The 8,976-nt window shown below is 46.3% G+C and overlaps 1 long non-coding RNA gene across 1 annotated transcript; it reads left to right on the top strand.

The window, feature by feature from the left end:
• On the top strand, positions 1 to 8,158 carry LOC148117963 (uncharacterized). The gene is made up of 4 exons (XR_015736301.1): positions 1 to 102; positions 2,480 to 2,626; positions 3,877 to 3,919; positions 4,244 to 8,158. It is a non-coding gene; the product is annotated as an uncharacterized LOC148117963 (long non-coding RNA).
• The last annotated feature ends 818 nt before the right edge of the window (positions 8,159 to 8,976 follow it).

Genomic DNA, 8,976 nt, shown 5'->3' with positions numbered 1-8,976 from the left:
TAGAAAAGGCTCTCTTTGCAGTGAACAGCAGTGAATCCAGAGACTCATGGCCGCCCAAGAGAGTGAGAAAAAGTGATGGTTGAGGACTCAGCTCCAAATGAGGTATTGCGTAATCCCCTAAGACTCAGGGACCAGTGCACAAGAGAAGGCAGAGAGCATGTCTCCAGACGGCAGATGAAAGACAGCAAAATGGCATCCTCTCAGCTCATGCAACCAATGCAATCATTAATTCGCACTGGCTTCAGTTGCTTTCACTGGGGCTCGCCCTGTCAACAGTCAATCATAGAAAGGGAGAGGCTTATAGGTCCCTTACTGACGAGTAGTTAGCTATTGATAGATTCTAGAAGAAGGAGGTGCCATTGTCATCCATGTATATCTATTGCTTTGCCCACCCAGCTCCAAAGTCATGCTCACACAGACAATCCTGGTTGAACTCGGTGGGTCACAAACTAAATTAATTAACATGAACACGTGAAAAAGGATTTGTAGGGAAGGTGGGCTAGACAGGGCTAGCAGAGCGATGGGAGAAGGTGGGGGTGAGAGTGGTCAGCATGCAGTAAGTTCACGTGTGAAGTGGTCAAAGAACAAATTTAACTTTCAGGACATCCAAACTTGCCTGACAGATCCAAGGCCACCGCCTTTAGCAAGTCCCTGTAGCAGCCACAATCCATATCCAGGCTCTTGCCATCCTGCCTCTGGACTCATTGCTTCCAGCTCGCTGTCCTCCGTCCTGCACGCTTCTGTGACCTGCCTCTGCCTGCACTTTTCCTCACTCAGGGATTGCTACCCTGAAACCGCCTTTCATTGCCCCACACACACACACCAGGGTGATCATGCCCCTTTCCCATGCTGTGTAAGGCTCTGCATATTCCTGGTGCCATGCTTTTCCTATCCACCTGCATGTCCTGCGTCTCCTCTGGACTGTGAAGACACGGAGAGCAAGACCGCTGCCCTAGACTTCACGTCTCCTTAAACAACACAGTGTCTGATATACAGCAGGAAGCCAAGTGTTTCTGCGCTAATATAGTGTCATGATTGAGTGGCTGAATTCTAGTTACTAAGATGCTAATGACAGGGAGACTATCCCAGAGGAGAAGGACCATGGTGACTTTGATTTGACAGAGTTCAGGACATCTGTGAGCCATAGAGAACAGAGATACCCAGTGTGTGCGCAGACGCAGGAACTGGACATGAGGAGAGAGACCTGAACTAGGACTAGGAAGTTAGCATATCGATCATAGCCAGGCATGGTGATATATGCCTTTAATTGGGAGGCAGGGGCAGGTGGATCTCTATCAGTTCAAGGAGTCTGAGGTCAGCTTGATCTACATAGTGAGTTCCAGGACAGTCAGAGCTATGTAACAGAGAGAACCTGTCTCAAAAAGCAATATATGTTAATATATATATATATATAGTAGGAGTAGTAATGGACCTTAGAAATGCCAGCACTCAATGGGCCACAATAAAAGAAGCAATATAGTATCTGGCCAGAGGAAAAAGTGTGGTGAGGTCGTGGACATCCCAGTACTTGGGAGGTGGAGCAGGAGGACCAGGAATTCTGGAGGACCGGCCTCAGTTACATAGCAAGCTTGAGGTAAGCCCAGGCTACCTCATGAGACTGTACCTCAGAACAAAGAAAAAGAAAATTAAAAGCTCCAATACAGAAACTAATAAAAGGGAGAGTCCATTATGCATGTTATGTTTTCATGCTTTATTTGAAATAGAAGAAGAAAGGGAGTGAGGGAAGAAGGGGGGAGGAAGAAAGGGAGGGAGGAGAAAGAGAGAAGGAGAGAGAGAGAGAAGAGGAAAAAGAAAGAGAAAAAGAAAATAAACTTCAAGAACCAAGAACCTTTGGCAAAAATAATGCCTTTGGCCTCCTGACTACTTTGGCAGAAAAACTAGCTTTCAGCAGCCTGTTGAATTAAATGGGTTCCGTTCCTAAGGATCTAAGGAGAAATGTTTTGGGGTGCGCAGAGGACATAGCAAATTGGTAAATCTGTTTGGTGACTTCACCCATGTCCCCAACCTAGTGCTAATTTGTACAGCCCAGAGTCCATTTCCCATTATTCAGAATTGCTGTGTATTTGAACAGAAATATAATCCATGTGTTCATGATTCACTCGCTCTTTATGTAACCAAATGTTGGGCTGTAGCTGTCTGATGTCCAGGAGGCCATCTGAACACTCTTTGCAGCCAGGGTCAAAGACTGCCAAGGAAATTAGGAGGGGAGAAATCTTGGCCGGCCTCCTCCAAAATCAGAGGCAGCCAGTCAGCAGGGAGACGAGAAATCCATTCTCCCAGCCACGTTCTCACCCTCAGATTCCAGATCCTGGAGATACACTAAACGAGCCACGCCAACAAACAGGCGATGCCAGGAAGCCCACTGTCATTTATCTAACCCGTCGTCATGTACATGATGTCCAATTTGGATCCTATAAAGAGAGCTTTCTTGGTAACTTTTTGCTTATCACATCCTAAGGATAAACCTGCTAACACCGAACTGGATCAAAGGGGAGAAACAAGATGTTGTGATACATTTCAGAGAAGAAATATGCTGTTTTCCTCCCCAGAGGGAAGAGTGGGCTTGTCTTTCCCACAAAGCATTCCAAAGCGTGGCGCACAAGTGGTAAGTCAATCCAATGGAATAGTATGAGGTTATTAAAATGATCTTCTCATGCCGGGTGGTTGTGGCACATGCCTTTAATTCCAGCACTTGGGAGGCGGAAGCCAGGTGCATCTCTGTGAGTTCAAGGCCAGCCTGGTCTACAGAATGAGTTCCAGGATAGCCAAGGATACACAGGAAAACCCTGTCTAGAAAAAAATTAAATACTATAGATAGATAGATAGATGGATGGATGGATGGATGGATGGATGGACGGACGGACGGACAGACGGACAGACAGACAGATAGATAGATAGATTGAATTATCTTCTCAGATTATCTTATATAATGTAGCAAAATAGTCACAATTTAAGTAAAAAATTCTATTACTTAATATAAAAAATAATATATAAGTAGAAGCTGATTCTTTCAATTATGACATAGATGTGATGTTTATTGTATTAGTCAATCCTTCCAAAGAGGTGACTCAGGAAACCAGGCCGTCCCCACCTTGTGTTTCTGACATCTCAATGTAATTCCAAAGCAGAAAGAAAGCATGGAGAATTTTACTAGGGTGTAGCCATTGGTGAACGGCCCATGCTCCAGTAAATATCCTACCACTCAGGGCTCATGCAAGCAACGCTAATTAAACTCAGTGGTTCGATGAGTGTGGGAAGGGGACGTGGGAATAATGGTCTACATAAACAAATTATAGATGTGTGAGATTGTCGAAGAATAAGGAAGACAGAGAGGAAAGGTTTCTATGAAAAATATTTATCGGTTCTGCGAGAGTGGCATTATGGACCCAAACACTACTTAAAGATCCCGCCACCTCTCAGCACGGCTACACCAGGAATAAAATTCCACTATGAGGGGCTGGAGAGCTGACTCCAGCGTGTAGAGCCTGGTTGCTATTGCAGAGGCCTCAAGTGCAGTTCCCAGCACCCATCTGTAACTCCAGCTCCAAGAGACCGGACTCCCTCCTTTTGCCTCCAACAACACCATACTTAAATGCACAAACTTGCACTCAGACATATACACATCCACACAATTAGCTTTTAATTAATTTAAACTTTTCAATGTAAGTTTTGTGCGCATAAACCATACTCACCCACCAGTCACAAATTGATCCCAGCATTTACTGGCTTCACACTAGACACTGAATATCCACATAAAGTCTGATGTGAGCGCAGCAGTGGCTAGCTGGGGCCAGTCAACACCATGAGGCACTGAAAATTGGCAAAGCTTACCTCATTTTCCTCTGTTTTCCACAGGGCCATTGATTCCTTTTTTAATCAGAACACTACAAGTCAACAGGTAACAGTTGCTTTGGTAGTATGATCCTTAAATCTGACCCTCTGCAATCTACTTTCTCTGAGTGGATGGACCTCCAGGATCATATGGTGTGCGTGTGCGTGTGTGTGTGTGTGTGTGTGTGTGTGTGTGTACATGTGCATGTGTGTGTGCATGTGTGTCCTTCTCCTGCTTGAGTGGTCTCCACTCTATGAAACTTACCAGTTCCACTCAAGGGTCCTCCCCAGCCCCAGTCTTCACACTCCTTTTGGTTCTTTGAAACATTTGGACTTGGTAACTTATTTGAGTATATACTTCTTTGCATTTCTGTTTCCATTCTTTTCCTAGATTGGCCAAGTCTCTCACTGCTGGCAGAAGAGAAAAGAGACAAGAGAGAGTCCAGTGAAGCAGGGAAGTAATGGAAACCACTAACCTTAGGACATACATAGGAGTTAAGCTTCTTCGGTCCTGTCGCTGATTTTCTGACACCACGTTTACCTGACTTGTCAAACCCAGGTCCAGAGGGTCAATTTCATGATGTAATCAATAAACTAAAGAAAAACTCCTTTGATCTCAGGGGCAGAGAGACTGGAGCCTAGCGCTGGTCCCACCGGGTAATGAGCAGAATAAGGAATTCGTGAAAGAAGGAAAAAAAAAAAACATTGTAATCTATTGATCTTGATGTCCAAGCTGGATTCACCTCTCAGACGCAGTCTCAATGGGATCCTGCCTATGCAGCCTGGCAACAGCCCAGGTAAAGTAAACCCAAGCTCCGGCAAGATTAGAAACAGCCCGAGACTTCCCCAAAGTGGGCTGATCTCCATTTCCGAGACCCGAAAGTTACTGCTTATCGGAGAAGGTTTGGCTGAGCGCTTCCTAGAGGAGGCCCCTGCTACAGGGACAAAGTGGTTTAACCTTGAAGGCAGCCCCAACACCACTGAGGACCAAAGTGAAGCTAGGCCAAATAGGGAACCGTAAGAAAGTATTTACCAGTACCTTGTGGGGCTGCTCTCTGGAAGAAGAGGACCTTGGACTAAGTCGCTGTGGATGGATTCTCTGCTTCAAGGAGAGCTAGGAGGGGAGGGGAGGGGAGCCACAGCAACCCTGTGTGTCTCTCTACCGTGTCAGGTAATATAACAACAAGGAAGGAATTCTGGGATCATGTAAATTGGTTACCTGTACCTGACAGCCTCCTAGGGAACACTTGGAAGGAGGTGGCAAAAGATAATCCTGGTTGCTGTTAATTGCGTTTATGTAAGTCAGTAATTAGAGGCGAGCCAAGGTGTCAAGAGAACGCTGGTAGTGGCTGACTATGTCTCTGTGCCTCCTCCAGAAAGAGTGAGGTATGCCCCTCTACCTCAAGCTACATCAAAGGGGCACCAAAGAAGCACTTAGCAGTGTAACTGGCTTACCTTCTCAGCTTTTGTTTCATGAGGAGACACAGGGCTGGTGCTCACTCCCAGTGGAAAGACTAAAGAGAGAAAGAAAGAAGGGATGATTGAGGTGCCACTTCGGTGGCAAAAAAAGAAAAAAGAAACAAGCAAGAAAATGAAGTAACTGCATTGGGAATTGAGCGGATCAAAGACTCCTTGGCCATTTCCTATAGACCAAACACGCAAGGCCATACTGTCTGGAGCTTAGGTGGTGGGTGGTCTTGGGAAGGTAGGAGACCTGGGTGGGCAGAGCACAGAAGCACAGGGCTGCAAGAAGAAGAAAGGGCAAATGGCTGGACATGACATTCAGTCACTTTTGACAGCAAGCTATAGCAGGCTTCCTTTTGGGCCACCAACCATCTCCCAAAGAAAGACTCTGAGACTTCATATTAGTTATGAATGTTCAGTCTTAGCTTATGCTTGTCCCACGAACTCTCACAAGTTCATTTAAATTGTTCCTCTTCATCTGTGTTTTGCCTGGGGCTTTTTACCTTTCCTTCATTCTGTATGTCCTACCCCTGTGTCTGGCTGGCTAATGACTGCCTGATTGACTGGCCCAGGGCGTCTCGCTCTCTTTCTCCCTTGTTTTCTTCTCCCTCTTCTCTCTCGTTCTCTCTGTTTCTGTCTGTCTTGCTTGCCTAGATTCTTCCCACTACTTTTTCTCTCTACATGCCAGCCCCGCCTACCTCAGGTTTTTATTAGACCAACCAGGTCCCTCAGATAGGTAAGGTAACATATTTTTGCATAAACAAATGCAATATAAACAAATGTAAAATCTTTACACTGGTTAACACAATTAACCAAATGTGATACATTTTTAAACGCAGAACAAACAAATGTAGCACATCTTTGTCAGTTAAAGTGACAGCCCACAACAACAAACGCTCAATTAAGTCCATACAGAAAGGGATGATTCCAAGCAACTCACTCAAACATTCAAAATAGTCAGCTTGGCCATGTGCAAAGACCAGAGAACACAGAGGATAGTCTTCTGCGAAATACCATGATCAGAGAACTTACCGGATATCCTGATCTCTTCTCCTTCCCCCAAGCTCCAACTCCAAAACATCAGAAACCGCAGTGGGTGAGATGTGGGAGCAGATACAGCAGGGGCTGAGACCAAGCTCAAATTCAACACTGAGTTTAGAAAAAAAAAAAACTGAGACAGCATCGTATGTCTCCCAGACAGAATTCAATGTCATGATCCTCCTGCACCAGCTACCTAGGAGCTACAATTCCAGTCTAAACATTATATTTTAATTGCTAGAGTAAGTCTATGTTGAAGTGTTTCGGAGCATAAAGTAGTCAAAAGTCACTTTACTGAGGGGACAACCATCTTGGAAATTCATTCCTTGCATGCTCCACCTTGAGCTAAACAGGGAGACAGGCAGGAGAGTAAAAAGGTGTACTAGCCAATGAAAAAGAGAGTTGAAGAGAGGTGGATTGTCCATGCCGGGCAGATCCCCATTGGGTCTGCCTCCTGAAAACTCCTGAGACCCTACCCTCCTTGAAGACTTTCTCTTCATCCAACTGTGTAACAAGGAATAAAAAGCAGGAAGCTGACAATCCCCAAGCAGTCCCACAAGTGAGACTTGGAGAAACACATCCACCGCAGGCTGGCACATCCTGCCCCTCAGATTTCACAGTAAGGTAGTGCCAGCTACCCTCAGTGTCTCCTTCTTAGTAAGGTGCTTTTTATTAACGCCTTTCTCCCTTGCTTCTGATCACCTCCCATATAAGGGGTCAAGGTCACTTTCACCTTTTTTCTTGCCCCAGCCGGCCTCCAACCTCTCCCATCTGCATCCACTGCCGGCAGCCACTCTCTCCTGCTGGTGTACATACCCTACAATACTGCCCTCCCAGAGGAAGCCAGGGAAGTATGGAAGGATGCAGAACCCAGAGACCTCTTCTGCTACTCTCTCATCCTGCCCTGAAAGAGATCATATCTGAACTCCTTCCTCCCCATCCCTCCAGCCCCCAAGCAAGCCAGGCAAGCTCTGGACCCTGGCAGCTCAGCAAGGGTGGTGCTGCTTCCTGCCCGTCTGTTTGGAAGCACATTCAGGAGACAAGACAGGTGTTTGGCAGATGTTCAACCTTGTTCCCTTCAGCCAACAATAATACACCACAGAGACTACGCAAGGAGGGAAGGGGGAGGGGGTTGCCCAACAGTGAGGACAGCCACTTGAGGCACCATCTCTGTCCCTCTAGAGTGGGGAGAAGGGAGGACGTCCATGCACTGAGCAACTCCGTACGCTGAGCATTCACGGCATCGCATGCGCAGTGTGGGATTCTGGAGGGACCCTGGGTGGGCCAGTCTGGTACATCACCTACCCCGGTGAATACACACCCGGGTGCTCAGGAAGCCTGCAGGAGCTGCCGGCATCTCAGTGGCCTAAAATACAGCCCAAGGTCTGCCGCCAGACACACAGGGCAACTCGAATGACTTCTTCACCAGAACTGAGTATTTCCTCAATGTTGATCGGGATAAGTCTCCAGACGACTTCTGGCCGTCCCGTTTTAGTGGGCAGGCTGCCTCTAGAAACTATCGATCTAAGCCCGAGTTTCTACAGGGAAACTGAGTTTCAAGATACACCCAAACAGCACATATATTCTTTTTTTAAGGATTGGTTAAAGTATTAAAAGATATTTAAATCACAAGGAGGCTATGAATGTAGCTCAGCTCACAGCTGACAAGAGGTCTGGGATTCAACCCCCCCAAGCCATAAAACAGGTAGAAAAAGACTTAATTGACAAATATTACAAATATTTTATATAAGATGCACAATGTGACAACTTGAGAGACACCACTCAGGCTGAATATTAAATGCTTCTAGAATACTCTTTCAGAGGGCTCATCTTTTAAAAACCATATTTATTCTTTCACAGTTTCATACACACATCCTGCATCAGTCTCTCATTTTTTTAGGAGATAAAATAAATATTTAAAGTGATGCTCAGTATCTTTGGCGATCAGGAAAATGAAAATGAGAACATTAAACCCCACCTCACCCTGCCTGGGAATGGCTATTTGAAAAATAAGTTCGTGGGGATGTGGGGTGGAGGAACTTTTCTACTTTATACTCTTCTAGTGAGCATGTCGGCAGCTACTGTGCAAACAACACAGAACTTCCTCCTAAAACAGTGTCACCACCAGAGCCAGAGGGGTCAAGGACACCAGGGGAACACCGCCTAGACAATCAACTAAGCAGAACCCAAAGGGGCTCGCAGAGATTAAAGCAACAAACACAGCCCCATATGGGGCTGAGCTAAGGCCTCTGCGTATATGTGTATACCTTATGGTTGTGTAGCTCGGTGTTTGTACCGGCTGGTTTTGTGCGTCAGCTTGACACACGCTAGAGGAAGGACCCTCAGCTGAGGAAATGCCTTCCAGCTGGATCTCAAGGAGGAAGCGTTTCATCATCTAGTGATCAATGCAGGAGGGCCCAGCCCACGGTGGGTGGTGCCATCCCTGGGCTGCAGGTCCTGGGTTCTGTAACATGGGCTGAGCAAGTCAGGGGAAGCAAGCCAGTAAGCAGCACCCTCCATGACCTCTGCATCAGCTCCTGCCTCCAGGATCCTGCCCTGTTTCAGTTCCTGTGCTGACTTCCTTCAGTGATGAACAGCAATGCTGAGGTGTAAGCCAAATAC

Source organism: Myodes glareolus, chromosome 24 (assembly GCF_982192425.1).
Source record: "Myodes glareolus chromosome 24, mMyoGla1.1, whole genome shotgun sequence".
Lineage (NCBI taxonomy): Eukaryota > Metazoa > Chordata > Mammalia > Rodentia > Cricetidae > Myodes > Myodes glareolus.
The sequence above is the reverse complement of the archived record's forward strand: the minus strand, read 5'-3'. Positions and strand labels throughout refer to the sequence as shown.